Consider the following 19695-nt stretch of genomic DNA (forward strand, 5'->3'; position numbering starts at 1 on the left):
ATATACAATGGAATACTACATGGCAAGGAGAAAGAATGAAATCTGGCCATTTGTAGCAATGTGGGTGGACCTTGAGGGTGTCATGCTAAGTGAAATAAGTCAGGCAGAGAAGGACAGATACCATATGTTTTCACTCATAGTTCTAACAGGAGAAACCTAACAGGGGACCATGGTAAGGGGAAAGAGTGGGAAATGAGTTAGGGAGAGGAAGGGAGGCAAATCATGAGAGACTTGAATACTAACAACAAACTGAGGGCTGAACAGGGAGGGCAAAAGGGGTAAGGGGAGGTGATGGTCATGGAGAGGGGCACTTGTGGGGAAGAGCACTGGGTGTCATATGGAAATCAACTCGGCAATAAACTTTTTAAAATTTTTCTCCTGTGAGAATGAAGCTTTTCCTCTATGATTTGTCTGCAGTATTACTCTTATTAAGAATGTACAACATTTTGTCTTCTATGATAGGCAGTATGTATATGTTTGCTTCAATATTCTGTGTAATCTCTATACATTCAGTTTTAAAATTTGCAAATATTAGCATTCAATAAATGTTTTTGGAAAAAACGCAAATGCCATTTTTGTTTTATAAATGTGGAAACTGAGGTTAGGAAAATTATTTTAAGTAACTATATTTTTCTAATAAATTGTTTGAAACAAAATTGCCTGAAATCAATCCTTTCCACCATCTGAAATTAACTTTATCTATTATCTATTTTTCTACATCCCATGGCTATTTAGATTCTGCTTCCTGTTAAATTATTTGTAGCAATCTTCACTTTCAATAGGACTAAGGAGGTGAGTTTGTAAAGGATGTGTGTGCAAAGTTAGATTTTATATGTGGGGCATTGTTCACTTGTGCTGCACTCTTCTCCATGACTACTGGGGTCTTGTTTTTAGAATTGTCATGTAAATTAAAAATCTAGGTGACAAAATCACAAGTCTGCAGAAAAAAAATGACCAGGAAAAATTGTACAAAATAAGTTTAGTATGGCATTATGAAACTTGTCAGAAAAATGTAATTATTGTACAATTTGGCTAATCTGAGTCTTGAATTCATTTTAGGAACTATGATTTCATACATTCTTGCTAATAATATGCATTTAAAGAGATAATCTGTGAAAATGAATACAAGGAGGTACATATACCCTGAAGTTTTCTAGACTGATACTTAACAAACACATGAGGAATCTATTAGCAAACAATTTGAAAGAGGGGTTAGTTAATAGTCAAATAGATAGATAGATAGATAGATAGATAGATGGATGGATGGATGGATTCCACTTAGTCTACCTGGAAAGTAGGGAAAGTAGATATTATTCTTGTTGTTAAGTGAAGAAACATGATAAAAGAAAAGTATCTTGTCCAAGTTCAATGGCAGTAACTGGTTGATCTGTGGGTCAGTTATTCCTATTACTAGTCCATTTCCCCCCATTCTATTATCTTGCATTCACTTAAAAAACAATTACTTTAGACAATGAAGCACTATTTTCTTCATCTGGACTTTTCTGATAGCCTATTTGAAACATTTTTCTTAGGATTTTCAATGTTTATTGAATGTTTATACATTCCCAGATTCTGTTCTAAGTGTGTTAATTCTACTAATTCAACTCTCTCAACGATAGTATAAAAAGGTAAATATGCTACTTATATTTAGATTCCTACCAATCTTCCATTCTTTCAATCAGTTCTGTGAGGTAGAGTATCATTATTTTCTCCATTTTAGGCATGAATAAATTAAGACATAGAGGATAAGACAGCCTTTGAAATCAAGCTGCACTCTCATGTTAGTTTGATAAGACTCCTACAAGTTTTGTGATCTTGCTTGGGTTATATCCTTTTCTGGGTTTCCATTTTCTGATCTATAAGATAAATAGAATAATAGTTCTTATGTAAAAAAAAAAAAAGATTGATAATTAAATATGTTTAATGTGCTTAGAAAAGTGACTTGTGTAGGATTAGGTCTTTTAAAAGTAATAGCTTTTGTTTGACTACCTTTTAAATCAGTATCTCTGATTTAGTCCATCTATTAATATTAAGCCATAAAATTAGACATGAACTTAATTTTTTAATCAAAGATATGTCAACACTAGAACCTTAACTAATCAGAGTAGCTCCTGGTCATGGAGGTGAAGTAATATCAGAATTGAGTTATGTCAGTTATGATGAGACCATCTGGCCATACATAAAAGTGACATAGAATAAGTATGACAGAGTTACAACTAACAACCTAAAAGAGGTAAATATTATATTGTAACCATCAACTGTTAAGTCCAACTACTCTACAGAGATATTTTAAATAGTTTATATATTTATTAGTAAATAACACTCTTTATTTGTGGGAATTTAGAAATTACAAGTTTTAAAGAGAAGAAAGTAAAAACCAACAGGCTACCATTTTTCCAGTTATACTGTTATACAACAAGTCACAGCAAAACTTCAAGACTTAAAGCAATAATTTATTATTATTCCTCACAGGCCAGAGCTGATTATATTCTAGGCCCCTCACACAGTTGCAATTATATAGGCAATTGGTATAGGGTCACCCAAAGGCTACTTCACTCATTTATCTTATTCCTGGGGAGAGATCTGAAAGAACTGAAGAGTTGTAAAGCACCTGTGTGTGTGTGTGTGTGTGTGTGTGTGTGTGTGTGTGTGTGTGTATGTGTTGCTCTCTTTCTCTCTCCATAAAGACTATCCCCTGGTTAGCTTAAATTTCCTAACCACATAGTGCTCAGGGTAGCTGGACTACTCATATGTCATCTGGATTCTCCAGAGCAAGCATTCTAAAGAAAGTAAAAACTGTTAATCTCTTAAGGTTTGGGATGGCTAACTATCATATAATATCCCAAGAATAAGATTACTGAATTTTAATATGAACTGAAAACGTTTAAATGTGAAGTTAAAACATGAATCCTGAAAGATCTGTTTCTTCCATCTAAATCAAAAGATTTCTATAAACTCACCTCATTGCCACTGCAAATGAAATTTTGTAAAATACCTTCACCAAGGATTTTGCCAAGATGGAATATAACATGTTCATATTCAAGCAGTGTTAAAACTCCAGTTCTTCCAACATTTTATTTATTTCCATGATTAATGCAGTGGCTATATTAATGGAATCACTTAGAAAGAAATTTTAGCTATTTTAGGTAGAATGTCCCATACCCTAGGCACTAAAATCTTGGACAATAGCTAAAAGAATTATCTACAGAAAATATGAGTTGAGATATCTATACATTGATCTAGATATATACATAAAATTGAACAATGCCAGAAACATCATAAGAAAGCTGAAATAATCCTAGCTATATAAATAGTAAAGCTGTAGAATAATCCCTGTTCCTCATTGTAAGTGTATCTCCCCACCCAACACAGTAGTAATATGAAAACATAACTCCGGATATAATTGAAGATGATAGGCAATTTATGTTTTGTCAAAAGGCTATATTATTTGGCCCTATTTCACGGCTATATGGAAACTAAGGGTATTTTAAGAAATTTTGTGAAATCAGTCAGTAGCTTTCTCATTAGGTGAGCAATAATAACTGTTCTATTTGAAGCTTGAAACAACTGTTACAATGGCAGACAGATGGAGTTATGCCAGATCTCTGGGACTCTTATTCCTCACTTCAGAGAGACAAGACTTTCTACTATTCTGAAGTCTGATGTGGAGACTGGGTCACATAAAAAAAAAAAAAAAAACAAGGCTCAGAGAATGACACAAATCTAAGATGCTACTATTAGGACTTATAATTTGTTAAATTATTCACAAAGAAGACAGATAATTTATATTTTAAATATAGGTAGTGTCCAGGGAACCTGAGTGACAACAGCATACAACTCTTGGTTTTAGCTCAGGTCATGATCTCATGTTTGTGAGATCAAGCCCTGTATCGGGCTCGATGTGGACAGTGTGGAGCCTGCTTGGGATTCTCTCTCTCTACCCCTATCCTGCTTGTTCTATCTAAATAAACAAACAAATAAACAAACAAAATCATTTTCCCAGGTAAAATTTGACTATAATTAATATAAATATATCTCTCAGAGGGGTTAAGATGGCAGAGGAGTAAGGTGACCCTAAGTTTGCCTCCTTCCCCAAACACAGCTAGATAAATATTCAATCATTCTAAACACTCAAGAAACTGATTAAAGTGCTTAGACACAAGGATGCAGGTCTACAAGCAGAAAAAGTGATACATGAAAGGTAGGAGCTGCAGAAAATTGATTTGAGGAGAAAAGAGCTATAGTTGCAATGGAAGGAAGGGAGCTCTGATTAAGGAGAAAGGGGAGAGAAAGAATCAAAGAAAGAGAGAGAGACTGAACAAAAAAGTCAAAACATGCACAGGGGACTCTTTCTTAAAACCATTGACTGGGAAAGAGGAAAGGGCTTAAATACCGCCAATTCTTTACAAATAGTGATCGTGATCATAGAGTCTGAAGTTTCAGAGGTCAATGCCATCACCAAGGCAGCACCTGGTGGTGCTCCAGAGGGGAAGGAGGTCGGAGCCTCAGGAGTGGGCAGTGTGGTCTGAAGATCCCCTGGGTCATACAAGGAAGTGGTTCCCCTACTTGGGGTGCATTTGGTGGAGGTGATATGGCCTTTCTGTAGACAAAGAACCCTGCGGGTACTACTGAGCTTCCCTGTTCACCAGCATAGGAACAAAAGTGCCAGCTTAGGGCGGTAAACCCGGACACTGGCTATGTGTTATGATTTACCATAAACTCTGACCACTGCACAGTCTTGTGACTATTTTCTGGGAGAGGCCAACACTAACCAAAGCACAGTAAGATTCTCTTCCAGAGAATTAGCATGGGCCCATGCTATGGGAGGAGGGTGTCTCTAATTGTGGGGTTTTGAAACCTAGGTACACTTGAGATAAAACACAGGAATGCTGTACCACCTGGAAGGTGGATAGTTTGGAAAAAGACAGGATGAGGGCAGGGATATGATGGAGGCCAGGGATACAGGAGAGGCAATTGATTGCTCATCTGTGAGGGTTTCTTAAGGAGTGGCAGTCATTAATTCCCTGTTCTAAAGATAAGAGTTGGAGGCAAACCCAGTTTCCCCTCTTTCCCACCAGTAGTGACCAGACTCAGTGAGAGAAAAATAGCTCCATCAACTAGAAACTGGCATGGCATACACGAGACTCCACTCCCCTGTGCCCTGCAGGCACAGCTCCACTAAGGCAAGTCTTTCTGAGAACCAGTGAGACAGACCCTTCCTCCAGAAGGCCAGGACAAACACCGCACAGACATTAAATCTACTGATTTCAGAGTGTGCAATCTTCAGCTCTAGGGGAAATAGGATCTAGGTTTGTTTCGGTCCTTTTGTTTATTTGTTTTTGCTTGTTTTTATTTTTGGATACAGAGACAATTTTTTAAGAAGTATTTAATTATTTTTCTTTTTAATCTTTTATTTGTAGCAAGCTTTTTCTTAACAAGCATACAGAAAGACACGTAGGTTCTAGCTTCCTTTATTATTTTAAAATACTTTATTTTTTCCTTCCAAAATGATACAATGTATGGATTCACCCTAAAAGAAAGAACATGAAGAAATGATGGCCAGAGATGTAGTCAAGGCAGATATAAGCAAGATGTCTGAACTAGAATTTAAAATGACAATTATAAAGATACTAGCTGGCCTGAAATAAAAGTATAGGAGACACTAGAGAATTCCTTACTACAGAGATAAAAGAGCTAAAATTTAGTCAGGCCAAAATTTAAAATACTATCACTGGGATGCAAACCCAAATACATACCAACAATGAGGATGGATGAAATAGAAGTAATCAGTGATATAGAAGATAAAATTATGGAAAATTATGAAGCTGAAACAAAGAAGGAAACAAATAGATCATGAAGGCAGATTTAGGGAACTCAGTGACTTAATACAATGTGCATTCACATCATAGGAGTCCAAGAAAACAGAGAAAAGGGGCAGAGGATTTATATGAGCAAATTACAGCTGAAAATAATTCCTAATCTGGGGAATGAAAGACATCCAAATCCAAACAGCACAGAGAACTACCATTAAATTCAACAAAAACCAGCCATCACCAGTACATATACTAGTCAAATTGACTAAATACACAGACAAGGAAAGAATCCTGAGAGCAGCAAGGAAAAAAGGCTTTTAAAATACAAGGAAGACAGATCAGGTTTGCAGCATGTTCGTCCACAGAAACTTAGCAGGCCAGAGGGAATAGAAGGATATATTAAATGTGCTGAATGGGAAAAAAATAAGCATCCAAGGATGCTTTATCCAGCATGGCGGTCATTCAGAAAGTAAGGAGAGAGAACAAGTTTGACAGAAAAACATAAATTAAAAGAGTTTGTGACTACTAAGCCAGCCCTACAAAAAATAGTAATGGGGACACTTTGGGGTAAAAAGGACCAAGGGCAATAAAATTAGAAACGAACAGAGAACATTACCATAAATATCAACATTACAAGTAACACGATGGCACTAAATTAAGTTAGCCTGGGTGGCTCAGCTGGTTAAGCATCTGATTTTTTATTTTGTCTAAAGTTATGATCTCATAGTTTGTGAGTTCAAGCCCCACGTTGGGCTTGGTATTGGCAGCCTGGAGCCCACTTGGAATTCTGTCTTTCCTGTATCTCTGCCACTCCAACATTTGCACTCACTCCCTCTTCATCAATATAAATAAAAATTTAAAAGTAGAATTTTAAAGAAATTTAAAAATATCACTGAATATAAATGAACCAAATGCTGCAATCAAAGGCATAGGGCATCAGAATGAATTAAAAACAAAAAACAAAAAACAAAAAACAAGACCCATCTATATGCTGCCTAAAAGAGACTTATTTTAAATACTCTTGCAGGCATAAAGTGAGGGGATAGAGAACCATCTATGATACTAATGGACATCAAAAGAAAGCCAGAGTAGCCATAGTTCTATCAGACAAAGTTTTAAAAATTTTTTTAATGTTTTATTTATTTTTGATACAGAGAGAGACAGAGCATGAGAGAGGGAGAAGCAGAGAGAGGAGGAGACACAGAACCAGAAGCAGGCTCCAGGCTCTGAGCTAGCTGTCAGCACAGAGCCTGACGTGGGGCTCAAACCCACGAACGTGAGATCTGACCTGAGCCGAAGCCGGAGGCCCAACCGACTGAGCCACCCAGGCGCCCCAAGTTTTAAAACAGAGACTGTAACAAGAGATGAAGATATTACATCATAATTAAAGAGTCTATCCATCAAGAAGATCAAACAATGTTAAATATTTATGCCTCCAACTTGGAAACACAGAAATATATAAATTAAAAGCAAACAAAGGAATTCAATACTAATAATACAATAATATTAGAGGATTTTCACACTCCACTTACAGCAGGGCATATCATCTAAGCAGAAAAACAAGAAAGCAATGGATTCGAATGACACACTGGACACGATGGACTTAACAGATATATTCAGAAAATTTCCTCCTCAAAGATCAAAATACACATTCTTTTGAATACATATGGAAAATATTCCAATAGATCACACACTGGTCACAAAGACTCAACAAGCACAAAACGATTGAGACATATCATGTATATTTTCAGAACACAGCACTATGAAACTTGACATCAGCCACAAGAAAAAAATTGGACAGATCACATATATATGGAGGGTAAAAAACATCTACTAAAGAATACACAGCTTAACCAGCAAGTTACATAAAAAATTAAAAAGTACATGGAAGCAAATGAAAGTGAAAACACGACAGTCCAAAAGCTTTGGGATGTAGCAAAGGCAATCCCAAGATGGAAGTATATTGCAATACAGGCCTAAATCAAGTAGCAAGGAAAGTCTCAAATGCATTAACTAGCCTTACAGCTAAAGGAACTAGAAAAGAAACAGCAAATAAAGAGTATAGCCAGCAGAAGAAGGGAAATAAAAATTAAAGAAATCAACAATAGGGAAATAGCAATAACAACAAAACAGAACAGATGAATAAAACTAAGAGCTGGGTCTTTGAAAGATTTAATAAGATTGATAAAGCCCCACCAGACTTATCAAAAAGGGAAGGGTCCCACATGAATAAAATCATAAATGAAAGAGGAGAGGGGGAAGGGCAAAATGGCAGAGAAGTAGGGAGCTCTGTAATCTTCACCTGTCCGCATCTATCATACTGAGAAGAACTGACGCCACAATACCCTGATATGCAAGAGTGGGAGAAAAACACACAGACTCCAGAAAATAGACAACTTCAAAGATGCCTGAGTAAGTGAGTGAGTGTGAACTGAAGATATTAAAAAACGGGCATGGCCCTGGAGGTGCAGAGGGAAGGGAGCCCCAGCCCAACACAGGAAAAGTGCACACAGCCCTGGAGAGACAAGGGGAAGAGAAAGAGAAACTGAAAACGCTCATAGAACTGTCTCTAGAGAAGAGATAAAATCTCGGCCCAGGACAGAGAAAGATACAGTCACCCCATATATAACCACTGGGCTCAGGGAGAGAAATCCGTCTTATCTAGCTTGCGAATTCTTCCTTGGGCTCAGTGGCAGCCAATTCCAGATGGCACCAGGACAAACAGCTCCCTCCCCCTAAGCAATCCCGGCTAGGAAGCCAGCTGCCAGCGGGAGTGTATCTCATCTACAGCGGGAGCAGGAAACTGCATGGACTAGGATTTGGAAATGAAGCGGGGCTTGGAAAATACAACTTGGCCCACCTGCAGCACAGGGAGCTCGGACTCAAAAGAGCCACTTGCAATGCCTGGTTCGAGCAGAGTTACAGCACTTCCATTCTTCTCCCCACAACTACCAAGGCGGGGGCCTTGGAAAGGAGCCCCAAGACCTACCTACACCAAACCACGCCCATCCACAGGAGAGAGCTGCCATTTTTTCTTTGTCATCCAGACATATCTTACCTTATCTCATTCTTCTCTCTTCCCTCAGCTGGTTATATGCTTTTAGACTGTCCATTGACTTTTGTTATTTCTGTCCCCCCTCCCTTTTTCCTTTTCACTTCTTTTTCTTCTCTCTTTCCCCTTTCAGTTTGCTTGTTTGATTTGTCTGTGCGGTTGCATGTTTTTGGTCCCTACGTGTTTGCCTGTCTGTTTTCCTTTTCGGGGCTACCTCAAAAAAAAAAAAAGTACACCTGGTGGAGAGTCCCAAATATAACTGAGTAGGGAGATAAAATAATCAAAGGCACAATAAGAGAAAATGACAGACACCATTAAAAGAACACTTCCCGAATAGACAGGCCCTGCACAGTTAGCCAAAATGACAAAACGAAAGAATTCTTCTCTAAAGAAATTCCAGGAAGAAGTCACAACTACATAATTGCTCAAAACAGATATAAGCAACATAACTGAGCAAGAATTTAGAAAAATTGTCATAAAATTAATTGCTGGGCTTGAAAAAAGCATGGAAGACATCAGAGAAATTATTGATACAAAGAGTGGGGACCTTAAGAAGAGGTGTGACAAGTTAAAAAAAGAAGCTATAAATAAGGTGCATAATAAAATGGAGGCTACCACTGCATGAAATGAAGAGGCAGAAAGGAGAATTGGTGAATTCGAAGACACAGTTATAGCAAAAGAGGAAGCTGAAAAAAGAGAGAGAAATTGATCCAGGAGCAGGAAAGGAGAATTTGAGACCTGAGTGATAAAATCAAATGGAACAACATATGTATCATAGGAATTCTTGAAGAAGAAAGAGAAAAAGATCCTAAAAGGGGTGCCTGTTCAAATTTTGGCTGAGAACTTCCTGAATTTGGAGAAAGAAATAGACATTGAAATCTAAGAGGTGCAGAGAATTCCATTAAGATGTAACTTGAATTGATCTTTGGCAGGACATATCATAGTGTAACTGGCAAAATACAAAGACAAAGAGAAAATTCTGAAAGCAGCTAGGGAAAAAAGGACCCTAACATACAAAGGGAAACCTATCAGAGTAGTTACAGACCTATCTACTGAAACTTGGCAGGCCAGAAAGAAATGGCAGGAAATCTTCAATGTGATGAACAGAAAATATGCAGCCAAGAATCATTTATCCAGCAAGCCTGTCATTCAAAATAGGAGAGATACAGGTGTTCTAAAAGAAACAAAAATTGAGAGAATTCATGACCACCAAACCAGCCCTACAAGAAATCCTAAGAGGGACTCTATGACAGAAATGTTGCATGGAATACAAGGAACCAGAGACACCACTACAAACATGAGCTCTACGGAGAATCCAATGAATCCAAACCCATATTTTTCAATAACAGCACAAAATGTAAATGGACTGAATGCTCCATCCAAATGACACAGGGTAGGAGAATGGATTAAAAAAAAATCTATTTGCTGCATACAAGAGACTCATTTTAGATCTGAAGACATTTTTAGATTGAAAGTAAAGGATGGAGACATATCTATCATGCGACTGGAATCCAAAAGAAAGCCAGAGTAGCCATACTTAGACAAACTGGACTTTAAAGTAAAGGCAGTAACAAAAGATGAAGAAGGAAATTATAAAATAATTACAGGGTCTCTCCATCAGGTAGAGGCAACAATTACAAACATCTATGTGCCAAATCAGGGAGCACCCAAATACATAAAACGATTAATCACAAACAGAAACAATCTTACTGATAAGAATGTGCTAATTGCAGGGGATTTGAATACTCCACTTACAGCTATCAATAGATCAACCAGACTGAAAATCACTAAGGAAACAATGGACCTGAACAACACATAAGAACAGATGGAATTAATATAGTTAGAACTCTGCATCCTGAAGCTAGGGAATTGACCTTCCTCTCGAATGCTCATGGAACATTCTCCAAGATAGATCACATACTGGGGCATAAAGTAGCCCTCCATAAATATAAACAAATTGAGATCATACCATGCACACTTTCAGATCACAAGGCTATGAACCTTGAAGTCAATCACAGGCAAAAGTCGGAGAAACCTCCAAAAATGTGGAGGTTAAAAACCACCCTACCAAAGAATGATTGGGCCAATCAGGCAATTAGAGAAGAAATTTAAAAATACATGGAAACAAGGAAAACAAAAATAACAATCCAGACTCTCTGGGACATAGCAAAGGCTGTCCTAAGAGGAAACTATATTGCAATCCAGGCCTATTTCAACAAACTAGAAAAAGCGCAAATTCAAAATCAAACAGAGCACCTAAAGAAACTAGAAGGGGAGTAGCAAGAGCACCCCAAACCCAGCAGAAGAGAAATAAAGAAGATCAGGGCAGAAATAAACAATATAGAATCAAAAAAACAGTAGAACAGATCAATGAAACCAAAAGTTTGTTTTTTGAAAAACTAAACACTATTGATAAACCTCTAGCCAGGCTCCTCAGGAAAAAAAGAGAGCACCCCAATAGACAAAATCATGAATGAAAATGGATCTATTGCAACCAAGCTCTCAGAAATACAAGCAATCATCAGAGATTACTATGAAAAATTATATGCCAACAACTGGACTCTCTAGAAGAAATGGACAAATTCCTAAACATACATGCACTACCAAAATTCAAACGAGAAGACATAGAAAATCTGAACAGACCCATAATAAGTGAAGAAATTGAATCAGTTATCAAAAATCTCCCAATGAATAAGAGCCCAGGGACAGATAGCTTCCCTGGGGAATTTTACCAGGCATTTAAAGCAGAGTTAATACCCATTCTTCTCAAGCTATTCCAAAAAATAGAAATAGAAGGAAGACTTCTAAACTCATTGTATAAAGCCAGCATCAACTTTGATTCCCAAACCAGACAGAGACCCAACAATAAAAGAGAACGGCAGGCAAATATCCTTAATTAATACAGATGTGAAAATACTCAACAAGATATAGGCAAATTGAATTCAACATCATATAAAAAAAGTTATCCATCATGATCAGGTGGGATTCATTCCTGGGTTACAGGGCTGGTTCAATATTCGAAATCCATGAATGTGATACATCATGTTAACAAAAGATAAAAACCATATGATCCTGTCGATAGATGCATAAAAAGCATTTGACAAAATATAACAGCCTTTCTTAAACAAAATCCTTGAGAAAGTCAGGATGGAAGGAACTTACTTAAACATCATAAAAGCCATTTATGAAAAGACCACAGCTAACATCATTCTCAATGGGGAAAAACTGAGTTCTAGCCCCATGAGATAAGGAACACGACAAGGATGTCCGCTGTCACCACTGTTGTTTTACATAGTGCTGGAAGTCCTAGCATCAGCAATCAGATAATAAAAGGAAATAAAAGACATCACAATTGGCAAAGATGAAGTCAAATTTTCACTTTTTGCAGATGACATGATACTCTACATGGAAAACCTGACAGGCTCCACCAGAGGCCTACTAGAACTGATGTATGAATTCACCAATGTCACAGGGTATACAAAATCAACATACAGAAATTGGTTGCATTTTTATACACCAATAATGAAACAACAGGAAGAGAAATCAAGAAACTGATCCCATTCACAATTGCATGAAAAACCATAAAATACCTAGGAGTAACCTAACCAAAGATGTAAAAGACCTGTACAATGAAAACTATAAAAAACCTTATGAAAGAAATTGAAGAAGGCACAAAAAATGGAAAAACATTCCGTGCTCATGGATTGGAAGACTAAACATTGTGAAATGTCATTATTACCCAAAGTAATCTACACATCCAATGCAATCTCAATCAAAATTGCACCAGCATTCTTCTCAAAGATAAAACAACTATCCTAAAATTCGTATGAAACCAGAAAAAACCCAATAGCCAAAGTAATATTGAAGAAGAAAACCAAAACGGGAGGCATCATAATCCCAGACTTTAGCCTCTACTACAAAGCTATCATCATCAAGACAAGCATGGTATTGGCACAAAAACAGACCCATAAACCAATGGAATAGAGAACCCAGAACTGGACCCAAGAATGTATGGCCAACTAGTCTTTGACAAAGCAGGAAAAAGTATCCAATGGAAAAAAGACAGCCACGTTAGCAAGTGATGCTTGCAGAGCTGGACAGCAACATGCAGAAAATGAAACTAGACCACTTTCTTACATCATACACACAATAAAACCTCAAAATTGATGAAAGACCTGAAGGTGAGCCAGGAAACTATCAAAACCCTTGAGGAGAAAGCAGGAAACAACCCCCTTGACCTCAACTGCTGCAATTTCCTACTCAACACATCCCCAAAGGCAAGGGAAATGAAAGCAAAAATGAACTATTGGGACCTCATCAAGATAAAAAGCTTCTGCACTGCAAAGGAAACAATCAAGAAAATTAATAGGCAACCGACAGAATGGGAAAAGATCGTGGCAAATGGCTTATCAGATAAAGGGCTAGTATCCAAAATCTACAAGGAACTAACCAAACTCTACATGTGAAAAATGAATAATCCAGTGAAGAAATGGGCAGAAAACATGAATAGACACTTCTCCAAAGAGGACATTCAGATGACCAACAGGCACATGAAATGATGCTCAAAGTCACTCATTATTAGGGAAATACAAATCAAAACCACACTGAGATATGAGCTCACGCCAGTCAGAGTGGCTAAAATGAACAAATCAAGAGACTATAGATGCTGGCGAGGGTGTGGAGAGACACACACCCTCCTACACTGTTGGTGGCAATGTAAACTGGTGCAGCCACTCTGGAAAACAGTGTGGAGGTTCCTCTAAAAACTACCAATAAAACTCCCCTATGACCCAGCAATAGCACAGCTGGGGATCTACCCAAGGAATACAGTAGTGCTGATGCATAGGGGCACATGATGCATACCCCAATGTTCATAGTGGCACTTTCTACAATAGCCACATCATGGAAAAATCCTAAATGTCCATTAGGTGATGAATGGATCAAGAAGATGTTGTTTATATATATAATGGAATACTACATGGCAATGAGAAAGAATGAAATCTGGCCATTTGTAGCAACATGAATGGATCTCGAGGGTGTCATGCTAAGCGAAATAAGTCAGCAGAGAAGGACAGATACCATATGTTTTCACTCATAGTTCTAACAGGAGAAACCTTACAGAGAACCAACCATGGGGAGGGGCAGGGGGAAATAATTAGCGGGAGGGAGGGAGGCAAATCATGAGAGACTCTTGAATACGGAAAACAACCTGAGGGCTGAAGAAGGAGGGGGAAAGGGGAAGGGAGGTAATGGTCATGGAAAAGGGCACTTGTGGGGAAAGGCCCTGGGTGTTACATGGAAACCAACTTCACAATAAACTATGAATTAAAAAATAAATAAATAAAAGAACTTTTCCTTAAAAAAAAGAAGAGAGATCACAACCAACATCACAGAAATGCAATTATGAGCATATTATGAAAAATTATATGTCAACAAATTGAGTGATCTGAAAGAAATAGACAAATTCCTAGAACATGCAAACTCTCAAAACTGAAACAGGAAGAAATAGAAAGCTTTGAACTAACCCATAACTAGCAAAGAAATTGAATCAGTAATCAGAAATCTCCTAACAAACAAGAATCATGGACCAATGGCTTTCCAGGGGAATTCTAGTAGAAATTTAAAGAAAAGTTAATAACCTATCCTTCTGAAATTGTTCCAAAAAATTTAAATGAGAGAAAAACTTCCAAACTTGTCCTAGGCCAGCATTACCTTGAGTCCAAAACCAGACAACGATTCCACTAAAAAGGGAATTACAGGTCAATATTCCTGATGAACTTGGATGAAAAAGTTCTCAGCAAGATACTAGCAACACAAATTCAGCAGTACATTAAAAAATTATTAACCACAATCAGTGGGATTTATTCCTGGGCTACAGGGGTGGTTCAATTTCCATAAGTCAATCAACGTGACACAAAACATTAATAAAAGGATAAGAACCATAGGATTCTCCCAATTGATGCAGAAAAAGCATGCGACAAAACACAGCACCCATTCTTGATAAAAACCTAGATAGAACATATCTCAATATCATAAGGGCCATGTATGAAAGACCCACAGCTAATATCTTCAATTGGGAAAAAAAATTGAGAGCCTTTTTCCTACTGTCAGGAATAGGACAAGGATGTCCACTCTTACCACTACTATTTAATATAGTACTAGAAATCTTAGCTTCAGTAATCAGACAGGAGAAAGAAATAAATGGCATCTGATTAAGTAAGGAAGAAGTCAAACTTTCACTATTTACAGATGGCATGATACTATATGTAGAAAACCCAAAAACTCCACCAAAAAAGTTGCTAGAACTAATACATGCATTCAGCAAAGTCGCACGATATAAAAATCAAAGTGCAGAAATCAGTTGTGTTTCTATACACCAATAATGAAGCAGCAGAAAGAAAAATCAAGGAATTGATCCCATTCACAACTGCACCAAAAATCAGGATACCTTGGAATAAGCCCAAAGAGGTAAAATATTAATGAACTATAGAACACTTATGAAAAAAATTGAAGAGGATACTAAGAAATGGAAAAACAGTCCATGCTCATGGTCAGAACATTGTTAAAATATCTGTACTATACAAATAATCTACATATTTAATGCAATCTCTATCAAAATACCACTAGCATTTTTCACAGAGCTGACATTTAAAAAATCCTAAAATTTTTACAGAGCCACAAATGACCCCCAAATAGCCAAAGCAATCCTGAAAAGAACAAAACTGGAGGCATTATGATTCCAGATTTCAATTATATCACAAAACTGTAGCGATCCTGACAGTTTGGTACTGGCACAAAAACAGACATATAGATCAATGGAACAGAAATGAAAACTCAAAAATGGATGCACAATTATATGGCCAACTAATCCTCATCAAAGGAGGAAAGACTATCCAATGGAAAAAAGAATCTTTTCAACAAATGGTTTTGGAAAAACTGGACAGAAACATGCAAAAAAATGAAATTGGACCACTTTCTTACATCATACACAAAAATAAATTCAAATTGATTAAAGTCCTAAATATAAGACAGGAAACCATTAAAATCCTAGAGGAGAACACAGGAAGCAACCTCTTGGTGCTTAGAAACTTCTTAGTAGACACGTCTCTGAAAGCAAAAGAAACAAAAGCAAAAACGAATTACTGGATTTTCATCAAAATAAAAATCTTCCCCACAGTGAAGAAAATAATAAAACTAAAAGTATAATAAATTGTAGAATATATTTTCAGATGAGGCATTTCATAAAGAGTTAGTATCCAAAATCAATAAAGAACGTATCAAACTCAACACCTCAAAAACATTATGAACAGACGTTTTTCCAAAGACGATGTACAGATGGTTAACACACATGTGAGAAGATGGTCAATATCATTCATCATCAGAAAATCCAAATCATAATTAGATACCACCTAACACCTGTCAAAATGACTAAAAGTAATAACGCAAGAAACAATAAATGTTGGAGAGGATGTGGAGAAAGGGGAAGCCTCTTGCACTGTTGATGTGAATGCAAACTGATGCAGTCCTCTAGAGAATGCTATGGAATGCTAAAAATAGAACCATGCTATGACCCAGCAATTGCATTACTAGGCATTTATCTAAAAAATACAGGTTTGAAGGGGTACATGCAGTCTGGTGTTTATAGCAGCATTATTAACAATACCAAACTATGGAGAAAGCCCAAATATCCATCACTGATGAATGGATAGAGAAGTCATATATATATACATATATGGAAAAAAGAATATATATATCTTATCTCTTAAGTTGTATATGATTTTGTTACTTTTATGTCCCATATAATTATTTTACATTTTGAATAATTAAGAAAAAGAAAAGTTAGATGCTAAACAATTTTTATGTGTGCTTTGTAGACTGTCTTTCAAATTGTCCATCTGTTTATAATCAAATAATATCAAAGTTTTGATTTTTCCTTTAGAAGTTTTTATTACTTTTGTACATTTGTCTAATTATTAATTTCCCAACTAGAGTTGCATAAAATAAAAAATACTCAGATGCTGCTCGCTGTATACAATATAAATCTATTTCTATTGTACAAGTGACTCCGTTGTTTTTCAAAGATCACAGTATTTAAGACGATTGAATCTTGCAGACAGAATGATTAATGGATACCTGCCAAGTTTCGACTGGCTGAGCTAATCTATATGACTTAGAATCAAGTCATTACAACATTGAAAGACAGAAAGCACCATCCAAAGTCACATATTTTTAATATAGTGTTTGATTTCATGTTTATATTAAGCCTCTGGCAAGATGTGCCATTGGAATGCACAACAAAATTATAACATAGAGAAAGAAAGAATAAATGAAGAAAATATTGACCATTCTATTCTAACACTTGCAAAGACCTTTTGTTTGTTTATGTATAGATTAAAACGTTAGAAGGGAAGAAACTGGTAAAGGATTCTTCCTCTCTTCTAACAAATACTTTTATAAATAAATCAAAGTTGTGTTAGTAGCTAGTAAGGAGAATAGATCTTTTTTTCCTATTTTGCCCATTAAGGTATTCTAGTTTGAAATAGATGTTGACTCTCTAATGTTCTAGAAATAAAGACTAGACTTAAACAATTTTGTTAGACTAAAAATGCATATGGGTTTTTCCCAAACTACTTGTGATCAAAATTTTTGATACTTAGTGATTTATACATATAGAAACAAACAGAATTTTAAATAACTTCAACCTCTGTTTACTAAATTTTTCCTTCAGGAGAAGTAGCTAATATTATTAGGTGCTTATATTTATACATAAATATTTTAAGTGATTTTTATATTGTGACCTAAGACTTTTACAACTAGAGGAGGTTATAATAAGAAGTGATAAGGTGATGCAATATGCCAAGTCAAATTCCCAACAACAATGAATATATTTCAGGAATTGAGTCACTCTTTGATGTCATCCATTCCAACTCTTTCATTTTGCCAACTTGAAAAATGAGGTCCCAAACAAACAAAAGCAAAGAAAGAACTTTTTAGAATCACATATAGACAAAACAAGATCAAGATCCTTGCTCTCCTCATTCTTCATCTAGAAATCTTACAACATGATGTAAGTTGTAAGAATATATTATATATTCTGTATATACAGAATATGCTGTATAGTTTTAGCCACTTCAAGTGCTATGTAATATTTGGAAGTTTAGAGTATCTCAAATTAGAAAATGTGTGTCAGTAATAATTTTTATCTAAACAGGCACAACATTTACTAGCTATTCTGTATATATATATGTGTGTGTATATATATATATACACACACATATATATATATATGAACTTAGATTTCAAAAGTGTGTGTGTGTGTGTGTGTGTGTGTGTGTGTGTGTGTAAAGCTCAAATGCAAATGTAGAAAGTTTTCTGTAACCTAATGGCAGAAAACACAAAGCTGTCCTTTAAAAATTTTGGCAATGGAGAATTTTGAGAAAACATATCAGATTTAAAATAAATTGCAATTCAACAGTTATATTTCAAACAATTAGATTTTAATTGTATTTTTAAAATCTGCTGAGGACTGAAGCATTAAAAAAAACAAACACAACTATACTCTTCTGGAGGGAAAAATGCCCCAATGGACAGGAGAAAATGGTGAATTAGGGAGGGAATTTGTGCTGTAGCATATAGAATGCCTTCTGCTAAATTCTCTGCATTGTTTCCTCTGGCCCTCCAGCCCAATAAATGAATTATTGTAAAATCAAGGTCAGTTTCTCATACCGACAGTATTCCCACAGCATCCACCCACTCATAGTACCTTTGTTCCAAAGCCACATTATTGGTTTAATGGAATAAAATAGTATTATCACGCAAAGAAATGTGAAGTAACATATGCATCAGTATTATCTATGAATTATTGCACCAAAACTTCTCTAGTTATGACAAAGTTGGAAAAATATTTGTGGATCATTTGCTACACATCTCACAACAGTGGAAATTTCTGTCAATGTATTGTTAAAAATTGATGCTGGTATTACAAGAGGGCCCTGAGTGGCTTTCAGTATGAAAGCTAATACATTTTATATTAGCATTTCTGCTTAGAAAAATCTCTAACTAGGCTGCCAAAGGGGTTAATAAATTTGAGTGAGAAAACACATTTGTTATTTTTTTCATATGCAGTCTCATGATTATACTGTTTAATATTTATTAACAGAGTCAATAAAATTTTTTGAAATTGTTTGTACCATGACCTAAAAAGTTGCTCTCTCAAATGTTTTGACTATGCAGATGCTGAATGCCTTGAGCAATTAAATTATAAAATTTCTGGTTATATACTTTGATAAATATCTTCTGTTAATAATCCAGAAAGTCCACCTTGATCTCTTTCAGGCTAGAACACAGATTTCCCCTTTTTAAATACATAATTAACTAGATCTATAGTCTCTAAAGGATACAATTTTGAAATACATAGTTTGATAAAAACCAGAACATGATGACTTTTTGCATAAAGAACTCATTATTTTCATATAATTTTAATTAGGTCTTAAAGAACAGGTATGGGATTTAAAAAAAACAAACGATATAAAATGAAATACATTCCATGTACCAGGTAATAGTATTATAAATACTATTAAGCTTTAGTATGATTTTCCTTAAGATAGGTATTATAGTCACTTTTTTAGATAAGAAATAAACTCACAGTTTGAGTAACTTATCTAAGCTACTGTAGTTTCTACATCAGTAAAATGTTGTTTATATTTCAAAATACATCACTTGTCATCACTTTAGACTGGGGCACAAAGTCTGCATACTTGTCCCAGGATCTATTCTTCTAAAAGAGACTGAGTCCTCCACAGTAATTATTCTGCTTTTGCCAGTTAATAT

Source organism: Suricata suricatta, chromosome 5 (assembly GCF_006229205.1).
Source record: "Suricata suricatta isolate VVHF042 chromosome 5, meerkat_22Aug2017_6uvM2_HiC, whole genome shotgun sequence".
Lineage (NCBI taxonomy): Eukaryota > Metazoa > Chordata > Mammalia > Carnivora > Herpestidae > Suricata > Suricata suricatta.